This window comes from Acomys minous, assembly GCF_964271855.1.
Source record: "Acomys minous genome assembly, chromosome: 13".
Lineage (NCBI taxonomy): Eukaryota > Metazoa > Chordata > Mammalia > Rodentia > Muridae > Acomys > Acomys minous.
The window spans coordinates 95,592,946-95,606,431 of record NC_140495.1 but is presented as its reverse complement, the minus strand read 5'-3'; the positions used below and the strand labels follow the sequence as shown (position 1 = coordinate 95,606,431).

General features: G+C 39.3%; 1 protein-coding gene and 1 long non-coding RNA gene across 4 annotated transcripts in view; one reads left to right on the top strand and one right to left on the bottom strand.

Moving 5' to 3' along the window:
* The window catches only part of CABCOCO1 (ciliary associated calcium binding coiled-coil 1), a 104,087-nt gene that overhangs the window by 58,786 nt on the left and 31,815 nt on the right, over window positions 1-13,486 (top strand). The window lies entirely within an intron of this gene.
* LOC311581904 overlaps window positions 1-13,486 on the bottom strand; it is a 77,018-nt gene that overhangs the window by 53,747 nt on the left and 9,785 nt on the right. For both annotated transcript variants that reach the window (XR_014773924.1, XR_014773925.1), the window contains exon 2: window positions 7,441-7,620. This is a non-coding gene — a long non-coding RNA (uncharacterized lncRNA). The remainder of the gene's footprint in view (window positions 1-7,440; window positions 7,621-13,486) is intronic.

Below are 13,486 nucleotides of genomic sequence, written 5' to 3'. Positions count from 1 at the left end.
TCCCTCGGCCACTTAGAACCCTATGGGAGCTGAAACAAAGGCCACGTCTCGATGGGAAGGTTCTAGAGATTCTGCCGCCATTGTATTTTCCTACCTCCCTCAGTGTGCACTTGTCCAACGCTAGCTGCACCACCAAAGTTCCTTTCAAATCCTCTCTCTTTCCTGAACGACTAATCCCCTTGCCAGAAAAGAGCTCCTCCCCTGACCCTCACACCCCTCCCGTCCTCACTGCCACCCAGGAACCGCCAAGTCAGTTTGACTCTACTTTTTTGGGGTGGGGGGGTGCTCTTAAACTTTAAACCTTGAATTATGTGTATGCATCTCATCTCATCTATTTAGAAATAACCTTAACTCAGAGGAATTAGTTTAGGGCTGATCACGCCAGCTCTGCAAACGGAATGCCAACTAAAACCCAAACTTGCTAATAGTTTGAAATATGGTTTCTCTCGAGGTTATTTGGCTCGCTGGTTTCTCCTTTATACTCAATCATATATTTTAGCTATAGATACACAAAATAATGCTGAGTATTTTCCAGGTACATATTGGAGGGGGAAAGCCATACTTAATAAGGAAAATAGCACAGTACAGCCACTTGCTGAGCTCTTAACTATGGCTAGGCTCAGCTAGAGCATATAGCTGCCTGCAAGGTTTGGAAGGAAAAGAAAATAGCAAAATAATTAAAGCCAAAGACAACAAAAGAGCCAGGAAAAAATTATCCTGTAGACTCTGACCAGCTCCAGGCCAGGACACTCTGCTGCACTGGGGAAGAAAGCTAGGCTCCAGGAACACACAGGTGGGAAAACTTCAGAAGGAAGGAGTGTCCTTGCTCTGAATTATTATGTACCCTTTTCATATTACCCACAAAACCATCTAGTTCATGGATTCAGTTTTTGAAAAACACATCAATTTTATGCCTATTCGAACTTTACAGGATTCAATTTACTTCCATTTTCGTAATGTTAAAATCTTTAAACGAGCATTTAGGAAAAGAAATCCTAATGGTAACTTGGTTTGAAAAAAAAAAAAACCATGTTCTACATGGAGGAAATTGTACACTAGCATTGTTGTGGAAAAAATAAATCAAATTTATCATGCTTTCACTTAGCAGCCAAATCCATTGGGTGTCCTGTACAATACCTGATGGCTGTTGAAACAGTAAAATGGGCGGAAGGAAGAGTGGCATTATATAGAACTTGGCATGAAGGAACTCTGATGTGTTAAAAAATAAATAAATAAAATCAAACATTTAGGGAATTAACAGCCTAAGTTAAATCCATAAAACAAAGCCAAGAGGCTAAGAAATGGAGGAACCCATGTGCAACAGCAAAGTAAAATTATGTCAAAGGAGTTGAGAGCAGAAGCGGCCTTTCAAGGACAGAATTTAGACAGGTTACCCCAGAACATTCCCAGATTCAGTTTTGAGAATGTGGAGATTGGTGACAACATAAACAAAGACTTAGAGTCCAGAAGGGAGCCATGACCTTTCAACCCAGCAACAGGGGAAGGGACTGAGCATGTTCATCATGTCTGTTTTGGAGGAACTGGAAAGTCCAGATTATGAAGACAAGCTAGTTCACGCTTGTAGCGCATAAACTAGCTTAATGGTCCTCAGCACGGTGCAGGCTTAGCCCAATAAACAGCCTGAAGCCTTTGGCTGTGCGAATATACATAGTGCTAAAGGGGACTTTACTGAGGCTTATTTGTTTTCAATATTTGGAATGATCTCTTTGGTGGTGTTATTTATTTTTGAGATTGTATTTTAATTACATTTCTTCCTTCTCTTTCTTCCCTCTAAGGCCTCCCACACACTCCCCCCACCCCAACTCTCCTTTAAATTTGCGGCCTCTTTTTTTTTTTTAACTGAGTTTTACCACTGGAACATTTTCCCCAAAGCGTGCCTGAAATGAAACCTCCCTACTTGTTTTCCATGAAACCGGCTTGGTTTTCCATAAAGAGAGTATTATTTTTGACACGAAGCAAAGGTTAGACTCTGGGTGTGTGTTTGCATCCACAACATGATGATTTGTATATGTGTTTTAATTTCCAAGGTCAGGGAGAGAAGGCAAGTTAGAGCAATACACAGTTATGGCAACCAGTCAAGTTGTTGGTTCAGTACAAAAATAAACAACAGGCAGTTCACTGGGGAAATGTCTGCTCAACTACGTTTAAAGTAAGTTATGAATTATTTGTGAAAAGTAAACAGTTTTCCATGCAATAATTATTCTTTAAACAAAATCAAAGGTCAGGGTCTGGGGAGATGAGTTAGCAGTTAAGAGCCCTTATTGCTCCTGGAGGTGAGGAGGGACCAGAGTTGTATTCTCATCACCCAGATCTGGGAGCTTAGCGCCACCTGAAACTACAGCTCCAGGGGATCCAACGCTTTCCTGCAGGCAAATGAACTCAAAAGCACATACCAATATATAAACACATACCATACACATAATTAAACATAGTTTTTTTTAAATAAGCAGAGATCTGAGCATGTGTAAGAAAGAGGGGGGGGAAGAGTGTGTGCACGCGTGCACGTGCATGTGTGAGTGTGTTACTTTCATAAGTGGAGACCAGGAGGTCATTATGACAATAGAGTCGAGACAACCCATCAAATTGTTATTCCCGTCCTCAAAAAAGAAAAGTCACTAGGAACCCTTCAAGCAACTAAGTTTATGATCAAATATTTACCAATTAATTATGGAAAGTCACAGAGCTTCTTTTAAAAGCACCGTGTCTATCGCCACATTCAACAACTGCAAACTTTGTCGCACATAACTAGGTTTGATTAAACGTCTGGTACTATTTCCCACAAACCCATGTCCATTTCTGCCCACCCCTCCTCGGTCCTTAGAGATTGATTTCCAATTCATGATAAAAAAATAAATTAAAAAGTAGTATAGCAAAACAGACAGATGAAAGGCGCAGGGATGAATTTCCATTTGCTTCTGAAACAGTTTTAGAGAAAGCCACCAGGTTAGACAAACCCTGCTTTGGAACCTTCAGTGGTGGAGGAGAATTATTCCAGGGCACAGTTTGAGGAAACAGTACTATGAGTCTGATTTCCTGTGTCATAAACCAAACAGCAAATTCTGTCATTGCTTTCCTGTGTCTCAGGTAGCCGTGACTTGTAACCGTCACAGTTGTCCTTCTTGGGATGGTAAGGATGTAAGGGTGTGCTTATCAAATCACTTTGTTGGATTTTCAACTTAAGCTGAGGAAAGCAAAGCTATATAAATGGTATTAAGGGAGGGAGCTGAAAACCAAGCTTAAACTCCCCAGATATGAACACAACGCGGGGTCACAAGTGACACAACAGAAAATCCAAAGAGCAAAGAGTGTTTAGTTTGGATGAACTGTGGAAAGGTCTCTGTTCTTCCCCACCTGACGACAAGACTAAGAGATCGCTGGGAGTACCACCTCTAAACAGCGCCTGCTGCTTCTGACCTGACCTTCCCCCTGAGAGCAGCATCATGTCCAGGACACAGTAACTCAGGTGGGAGGGCCTTCCTTCCACCTGCCTTTTTCTCAAAACCTTTCAAAACTCCACAGAGTGGAGGCGGATTCTCTCTGTAGTAATTTAGTCTACTTTGTGGCACAGCCCTGAGCTTCTTCATGTAGAAGTTAGTTGATGGCCAGAGAGCACTAGGCCATCTTCATTAGGTCTGCTTCATTAAAACTAAATAACAGTTTTTAAATTACATGTGATAGCAGTGCCAAAGCCAGAAAGAAGGAAAAGGTGGAAAGGATAAAGGAAATACAAATAAAAGTAAAATGGAGACAAGAAAGAAATAAAGGAAGAGGAAGGGAAGAGAGGGGAGGAGAAGAAGGGAAGAGGATTGGAGCAGGAAGAAACAGGAGGGCAAGTGTAGTGAGAATTCTGGAATTTTGGTTTCTTAAAACACACACACACATACACACAAATATCATAAGAATATGTTTGTGTTTTAATCCCATGTGTGGGGATATGGGGCTGCTTTGCAGCAGCTGACTATGATTTGCCTCGTGCTCTAGCAGAGGAGTGGTTTTGCCAGCTGCAGGTAGTTTCTGTGATTGTGTGACATTTGGGATTCTGGGTATATAATGACAGAGCCTTGATAGGTGAGGTTGGTGTTTGGTGGTCATTCAGAGGAGTTGGTTGCGGTTTGTTAGTAGTCGTGTTTGAAAAAGAAAGAAATCAGATTCAAGAATCTCTACCTCTCTCTCTCTCTCCCCCTCCATCTCTCATTCTCTCCTATCTTGTGGTAGGGGTGAAACCCGGGGGATGAAGGGTGGGAAAAAGAAGAACCCACAAAATAACAAAAGCCAGTGTCCGGAAAGAATAAATAGAATCAGTAGAGATAGATGAAGATTTACTTAAAGGAAGAATTTTAACATATACATGCTTTGAACACCTAAATAAGTTAAAGGGGACATGTATGTAGTGGAAAGCAAAATAATGTAACAGAAGGGTAGATGGTGTCATTAAAGGACTTAAAAATATCTAAAATAATATTAAATATGATTTAATTGAATATTAAAAATATTAAAAACAACCAAGTGGGGAAAGCAACCTGTGACATGCAGAACAAGTTCCAGAAAACTGTACAATCAATGGGAAGAAAAAGACAGACAAGGGTCCTGGGGTTTTAATGGGGATATAGTTCACAGAGCCCCACTATCTCCAAATACTAGGAAGAGAGGAATGGTGATACGACCGTCCAAACATGATGCTGGAACACTACTTCCAAAGTGCCTGACGACAAGCTTTAAAGAACAAAAGGTACAATCATTCTGGAAGAGGGCAAAGAATGACAAACTCCAAGGCAGAGTCTAATAAAGATATTGGTACTCAGTGTCAAAGTGCCCATCATTAAATGATCCACAACAAAAAGAAGAGGGGAGAAAGAGGAAGAGAGGATAAGAAGGTGGAAGAGGAAGAGAGGGAGGAAGACGAGGAGGAAGGAAGCAGGAGAGCCCCCCCCAAATTAAGAATTTTGATTAGCATCATTAAATGCAATAGATCTGTAGGAAAATATCAAATAAATTCTAGAATTGCATAGTCAAGTTGATATTTAGCTGTTCTCACAACAGGAAGTAAGTTCAAAATTTGAAGAAGCCTATCCATTGCTTATCCCTGAATCACTGGTGAAAAAAAAAAAACCCTCGTCAGTGAAATCCAACCAACACTCCATATTACAAGCTTGGATTCCCATAATCAGATGTCAAGATGGAGTTCAGAATCAGTAACTGTGAAGGGGAGGGGGACAAGCAGGAATGCACAGAGAAAGATGCTGATGCACAATGCAGATGATGAACTACCAACTCAAACCCGCCCATGTCACATCCCTGCAGCAACAGCAATCCGTCCTAGCAACTACATAGGGTCCAAATGGTCACTCCTGTGCCTGTCCCACAAGCCCCCCCAGAAAGCTGATGGAGAAGGCTCGTTGATGACAACTGGTTGCGCCATTTTCTCCACTTGTTCTTGGCAGTGGATGATCTCTAGCAGCCCCCAACTTGGGGTACATGTACACACATGCACATAAACACCCTTTATCTACTGGCCCATAGAAAAGACATCATCGGAAATAGTTGTAGGAGTCCGTCAGATGTTACACTTTCAGTTTATAAAATAGCCTGCGATAAATTCCTATATTATACACAGCACGCGAAACCCCATCTGACAAGATTGATTACAATTAGGGATGAAGAGCATGTGTACCGAATCAACACAACAGAGGCAGCTTGAAAGCATCTGAATTCTCTGGGGCCGCGCCGCAGCCAAAGAGTGAGTCTAAGCAAACATGGCTAGAGAAAAGCAATCCATGCACGGAGAATAGTACTTACCAAAATAACGAAGTGTGACCTTTGACCCATTGCCTTCAATTAGATGATAAGCTTCCTAAAGGTAGGGCTATTTATTATTTATTCGACACTTCTACAGATCTAAACATAGGAAAATACTCATTAAACATTTATTGAGTCAAACCAATTGCATTCGTGAAACCGATGAAAATATCACCATTTTAATATCTGTGTGAGTGCAACTGGAATTTATAAACACTTTAAACCTTCCGAGCTCTTTAGTTGCAATGAAGAAGACCCATAAATTTTCTGCTACATAAATCTCAAGGATAATTTTTACAATAGTGAGGGTTTTTTTCCCCCAGCGATGTTCTCAGAATGCTGAAGAAAGCTATTTAAATTGCTTCAGGTTAATTACCACATAGCTCAAAAGGTTCTAGATCTCAAAGAATGTACAGCCCAAACCCTTGCCCACCGCATCTCTCCAGTCAAAATCAAAATAGTAATTAGATGTGTCTGTTTCATCCATAACTCTCTTCAAATAGCACAGGTTGGGTTTTTTTAAAAATAATTTTCTCTCATACATCTAAAATATAAGCAAAATAGGAATACCTTCCACTCTATCTTTTTTTTCTCTGTCTTCTGTAATGTACCTTTTTGTTCAGCAAGAACATTTTTTTTTCAAATGATCGGAATGACTCAATTTCTTTAAAAAAAAATCTAAAATAATTTTGAGTGCCTAACCAGTGATATTTTAAAATATCCTCAGGGATGAAATAATTAGATGTCTGAACTCTGAACGCTGATGCAGGAACACTTCTCCCTGTTCCACAGTCATCTCTCCATATAAACTATTTAAGTCACAGTGTAATTATGGAAAACATTAAGAGCAGGCGGGCAAAGCATTTCGCCAATGTCTTCATGCATCGTTGACATTGGTATCTGTTACAGACTCACATCTAAATCTTATTGCCAGAGCCTTAAAGCCAGTGTGTCACTGACATCAGTGTTCTTTAGATTATGTGGTCCTCAGACTAATCAGTTTCGAAACTCCCTTTGTTTCAAGAACGTTTTGGGTGTCTCTAAAAATATGAGTGAGTTGCCTTTCTGATTCTTTAAAAGTCTTTCTTTATGACGTCCTTAATTCCAAAGTCTTTTAGCGCGTTACTGTCTTTTCTATTTTTCTGTTTTGTTCTTGTTTTAAATATACAATGTTCATACCTGTGTTTACATACACGTCTTTAATACTTGGCATGTCAATTTTCAGATGTTTGACCACAAAAGTCTCTCTCCTGGACATAAGGACAGTACCACAGTTGGCCTGGCCTAGTCACAAAGCAGTGCTGTGTGTCACCAGGCAATGACAGATCTCCAGGGAAAGCCATAGCAATGGGAACTAGCATCATAAGTAAGATCATTTGCAATCCCCTTGCCAACTGAGTAAAGCAAATAATACCTCCATACTCATATCACATTTTTAAAAAGAAAACAAGGACAGCAAGTTTTGATCCCTGGAAATTATGAGGAGAGGAATTAGGACAATGCCAGGTTCCTTTTTGTGGGTACATGGTTAACCTGATGATGTCAATTAATAGTCAAAGATCTAAAGAAGTCTGCTTTCAAAAGTAAATTTTCAGGAGACTTGGCCAGGCTAAGAAGTCTCACCTGCACAGAGGTCAGGGGCCTCGACTGCTTTCTCAGCCCCACCCAGTCTTCAGCCATTAGAAGATGTAGCCGCTGCCCTGGACTCGCAGGGCCAGGAGTGGGTCTCCTGGGTCCTGTTTGCTTCCTCTTTTCTTTCTTTCTTCCTTCTTCTTGGAGACTGGACAGGGTGAAGAGATTTATCTAAAATAAGAGAATGCGAATCTGGAAGACGTTTTATTAGCACTCTCCTGTTCACTCTAACTACAGCATATAACTAGTTAAGAAAGGGTGACCACTAGCATCTACCAAGAGATTGATTGATAAAGAAAATGTAGATATACACAGTGGAGTCCAATTTGATCTTTAAAAAGAAAAGCATCTTACAACATAGATCAACCTGGAAGACATCGTGCTAAGTGAAACAAACCAACTACAGCAAAACACTTATGAGAAAAACAGCCTAGTTACACAGAAGGCAAATGTTGGCTCAGTTTATTAACAATTAAACTTTATTATACAACCCAACTAACACACACAAGAAGGAAAGCTTTGTCACAGGCAAATTCATAGATTCAAAGAGTAGAATGAAGGTTAAGAGAGCTGAGATAACGATGGAGATGTAGGGTTGATATAACACAGTACATAAAGTTTCAGTCACACATGGTGAATAAACTGTTGAGAACTCCTTTAGGACGCTGTGTAAAAAAAAAATACACTCTTCAAAGCTTGTTAAGAATAGAGATCTCAGGCTGAGTGTTCTTGCATGTTGTGGTTTGAGAGTGAAATCTCCCCCAAAGGTCCAAAGCTTGTGTATTTGAGCCCTCTGGCCCAGCTGATGACACTGCTTGAAAAGGCCAAGCATCTCTGGAGGAAATGGGCCACTAAGAGGTGGACTTTCAGGCTTTACAAGAGGCCAACCCTACTTCCTGTGCTTTTTTTCCCCCCCTGAATGTGAAGGCAATATGACCTCACAGCTTCCTGCCCCCACGCGCACACTTCCCTGCCCGCTGCCATGTCTTTCTCACACAATGAACTGGGTTCCCGCCGGAACTGTATGCCAAAATAAATCCTCTCTTCCTTAAGTTGCTTTTATGAGTTTCTTTTTTAAACCACAATATGAAAGTAATGAAGACATTGCCACAACAAAATAAGCACATCCAGCACCTAGCTCCTGACTTACAAATGTCAGAAAAAAGGAACTAGTATCACCTGTTTCAACTAATAAAAATAAATGATAACAAATAACACTGTACTTAAGATTTGAACTCTGAGCTACAGCAATGGAGCTAGCGTTAGTCTGCAATTTGTCTCGGTGGTTGATCAGAACACTAAATATTATTTTGGCAAGTTATAGTTATCAAAAAAGCAAAAGGTAAAAAGCAGTTTAAAATGTTGACCAAAATGCAATACGAGATTATTTAAGTCCCAAGGTCAGCATCATAGGGTCATGGGGCAGTTCATGTCAACTACTGAGGGGCTGGGATGATGAATCCTCGCTACTAAGGTACCATTTCCTTCCCCTGAAGAAAAAGCCAAGGTACAATCCAGGGCTATGGCTTTCTGATTTGCTATTTTCTCCTGTTAAAAGAAAAACAGTAATTGCCTCTCAAAATTGATTGTTTTAGGTGAGTCAAACTTAGAAATTAAATGTATTTTTTACAGCAATGTTTTAATTAGTGCTTAAGAAATGAAACATCTTGCTTTCATCACAATTTGATTTCATTTTGACTTTTTGTTTTTCCTGAAGAAATAAAAAATCTCTCTTACTTTGGAAAAAAGAGGAAGGAAGGAAGCCCAGAGGACTATGTGTGCACATGTCACAAGTCCCTTCACAGGGCTGATAAGTCCAGCACTGGTCACAGTGGGTGAGGTGTGGCACCAACCCAGATCCTCAACAGTAGAGGAGATAAAGAAACCAAGTTGTACATACACGATGGAATTTCGTCCACCCATAAGGAAAACTGGAATTACATCATTTGCAGAAAGATGGATGAACTGGAGATGGAGTTAATATTGTCATATTAAGGGAGTTAAGCCAGGATCAGCAAAACAAATATGTGTTCTCTTTATGGTTCCTAGACTTTACATTGACACATAAATCATAGATGTATATGTACATAAAAGGAGATATGTAACTACCTTCAGGAATGAAGAAGACCAGGGCTATGGTCGAAATACATCATACGCATGTACAAAATATCCTTTTGAAGTGCATTACTATATATTGTGAATATATGCCAGTTTTTAAAAACTAAGAAAATACAGCAGAGAAAAATTATTGATGGCATTGCTAGAAGTTAATTCTGACCTTCCAGGCAAGATGTGCCCACTTGTGCAATAGCAGCATGGGGTTAGTGGACAACCACCACTTTGGGATTGGGTTTGAGGCCTACTTGACAAAAAGGAATTCATACCTGAACATTCAAACATGAAACTCATGGTTTGGAAGGTCACAGTCCCCAGGGAGGAGGGGTGCTATTTCTGTTTGTGTGTTAAACAGGCATGTTGTCAAATTGCTTTCTATGTATTTATGCTTATATTCATAGGCTAGTGTAGCTCTCAGGCTTGGTGTTACTCTCAAAACACACACACACACACACACACACACACACACCTACATATACACATACACACCTACATACACACATATGAATAATAACAATGATAAAAATGTTTAAAAGAAAAGAAAAAAGGATAAAGAGAAAGAAACTATAAAACAAAATAAAACGTTATCAATAAGACATTTTTATGTGCAAGCAACATGCCGATATCTCAAAATGGTACAAAACTCTAGGGGAAGCTGACTCAGAAGTTGAATTAGTTTGACTTCCTGATATCATGGCATTTCATAACAATGAATCTCTTAAGATTTTGAAGCAATAAAGCATCTCATAAAGGTTCTGATTGACTAGACTCTGGATGGCAGGGCTGGAGGCATAAATCAGTGGTAGAGCACTGACTGATCTCCATCACTGCTCAATAATAAAATATTATGAGATATACAATAGAATAAATCTCTAAAATAAAAAACAAAAACTGATTAAATGTGGTTGAGTTTTTTTTTTTTTTTTTGTCTTTTTCTGAGACAGGGTTTCTCTGTGTAGCCGTGGCTGTCCTGCACTCTCTTTGTAGACCAGGCTGGCTTCAAACTCACAGATATATCTGCCTACTTCTTCCTCGCTGAGTGCTGGGATTACAGGAGTGGGCCACCGCGCCCAGCTGTGGTTGAATTATTAAAGTATCTGACTATATAAAAGTTGCCAAATCCACTTGACAATATTTTAAATAGTATTATGCATAAACACATATCCAAGTCTTTTTGTATTTTTAAATCTACCTTCTGAATTATTTATTGACATAAAGGTCTGTCAGTGGGAGCTAAAAGAAAAGATATTTAAATTGAGACAGTGTGTCTAGATTCTCTGAGAAAGCAACGAGCTAGCATTTTAATTACTAACAAATTTAATTATTCAAGCCAGGTGTGAATCACCAAGCGTTAACCAGCTCCTCTACTTAAGCAGTGTTTTCATCTATATGGTATTTTTTCTGTTTGTGTGTGTGTGAAATATGAGTGTGTGTGTGTGTGTGTGTGTGTGTGTGTGTGTGTGTGTGTGTGTTTAGGTCAGAGGACAACTTTCAGGAATAAGTTCCACCTACCATGTGCTCTGCGGATGAATTCAGGTTGCCCATGGCAAGTGCTTTTAACCCACTGAGACATCTCTCCAGGCTCATTTGGTATGAAATCCTGATCGCATCGGTTTTTAATAAGGAATGTAGCCTCCGGTAGCTGTCAGGTTTATGCTGCACTTATGTTACTTGGTTTCAACAACAAATTCCTAGACTATCAAACCATGATTTGAAAGTAAGTCACTTGCATCCCCACACAGAGGCTCTCAAAATTCCCAGTGCCCTGACCCCTCCCCCAACACACACACATTGTTAAGATTAGCCCACATGAAATTTTTGGGCAAGAACTATAATGAGATGAATAGTTTTCTTACTGGAAATATGTATGTTACATAAACAGTTATTGGAACCATATAATCTATATCGATATCCACCAGGCCTGTTACTTTTCAAATTTAATGAAACTGTCTATTCAGTGCAGCTGGCTTGGTCTTACAAGGCTCTGTTAGTCCTCAGGATAATAAGGCCAGTCTCACAAAGAGGCATGGCCACTGCCAAGATCATAATTACTTTTATATCGACTTAAATCTAGTAAAATATTAACATTTCTTATCTCTTGGAGAATGGTTTGAAAATATACTACTGAAGTTGTGAGTTAGGAAAAGGGACATTTTTAAAAGCTTTATAGTTAGGCCAAATATCCACCGTAAACACTGTAGTAGGTATTTCCAGAGTCTGTATGGCAATAGAGTGAGGCACTCTAGAATTTATATTTTGAGTTTGTTTCCATGTTTGCTAAGATTGATTTACCTATCTACCATCTAGTTAGCTAAACATGTCATCATAAGTAATATTTATCATTTGAAAATAATGTGATCTATGCAAACAATTTATAAACGCATCCCAATGATAAGCAATAAGTGCACTTTTTTCTTTTCTTTTTTTTTTTTTTTTTTTTTGTAATGTCTTCAGTTTTGATTAATTAGCTTCCCGGTTCTAAAATACACCAGCCGTTTTTAAAGCATGCTGTAGCTTTGACCCGTTTAGCTTTTGCTTTGTTTAAAGCATGCGTCGGGCCCATTTTACTGTGCTTTAAGATAAAAATTTTACAATCACTGCATCCCTCCAAAGAAAGATTAAATTGCTTACAGTCATTTTTTTAACCGATAGAGATGCGCAGACTCACATGAACCCTACTCTCCTGAGTTTTGACGACAGAATTTTCCAGTTCAGGGACTGCGCAGTCTATTTGAGACACTTCATCAAACCCAGGATAAGGACAGAGTGGACCTCAGCGGCTGCAGCTTGAAGCAGAGTCACGTTATGGTGCCCTCCTGTGGAGGTTTGCTTAAAGCTCCATTTGCCTGCCCTTAAGAAAGATTCGTTTCTTCCATAGGCAGTGGCAAAAAAAAAAAAAAAAAATTAAGGTAGTCAGAATTATGGAAATTCTATCCAGTTGAGTTACTTCTTCGATTTGTAACTAGACATTAAGCTGCTTTTCAAATCCAAAAGGCATTTACAGTTCACAGGATTTGCAGATCAACACGCACGAAAGAGGGGAGCAGCTTTTCATCTTTACGTCTTAATTATTTCATTGAAGTCACTTTTCCCTTGATTTTTAACTTAAATAATTAAGTACTAAAGTGGGAACCAAAACCTCAGACCCTGAAGTAGAAAGATAAATTCTTCAGTAAAGACAGTTTTCAGATTTGTTCAATGAAAACTGGTTTTCATGTTATAAGCATCAAGACTATGATTTGTAATGACAAAAAAAAAAAACTTCTTAATTTAATTACACTATGAACTTGTGTTCCTTAAGTGTTTGCAAAAGGTGACTATTAAAATTTCAAGCCATTAAATTTTTAGCCCCATTAGAAGACTTGTATTTTTCACCTGGAATAAATCATTGTCGCTTATTAGACGTTTGTCTCAAAATCACTCGCTTACTTATATTTTTCTCCCAGCACTGATTCTCCTCTTACGATCAATTTTCTGGATGTGAAAGTGTGATCTGTGTCATATGGTACAGATACACACATGCGTAGACACGCACTCACATAGACCCCAGTATGTCTTCCCTCTTGATACAAATTTCTAAGTAGATTTCAAAATATGCAAAATCCTCCAATTGGTGGACTCAGATGACCTGTATTTCCCCTGTTGTGTTTTCCTGCACCAGCACATGGATTTCTTATGCAACCTTTTCAAATTCACTTATGGTAAAGACACAGACCCCCCAGTGACTACGCAAAACTCAAAGCCTGCCTCTCTCCCCAACATGTGTTAAGAACCGCCAGACCCAGTGCTTCTCCCCCTCCCTAACACTGCGACCTTTTAATACAGTTGCTCCTGTTGTAGCACGCCCTAACCATAAAATTATTTTTGTTGCTACTTCATAACTGTAATTTCGCTACTGTTATGAATTGTAATGTAAATCTCG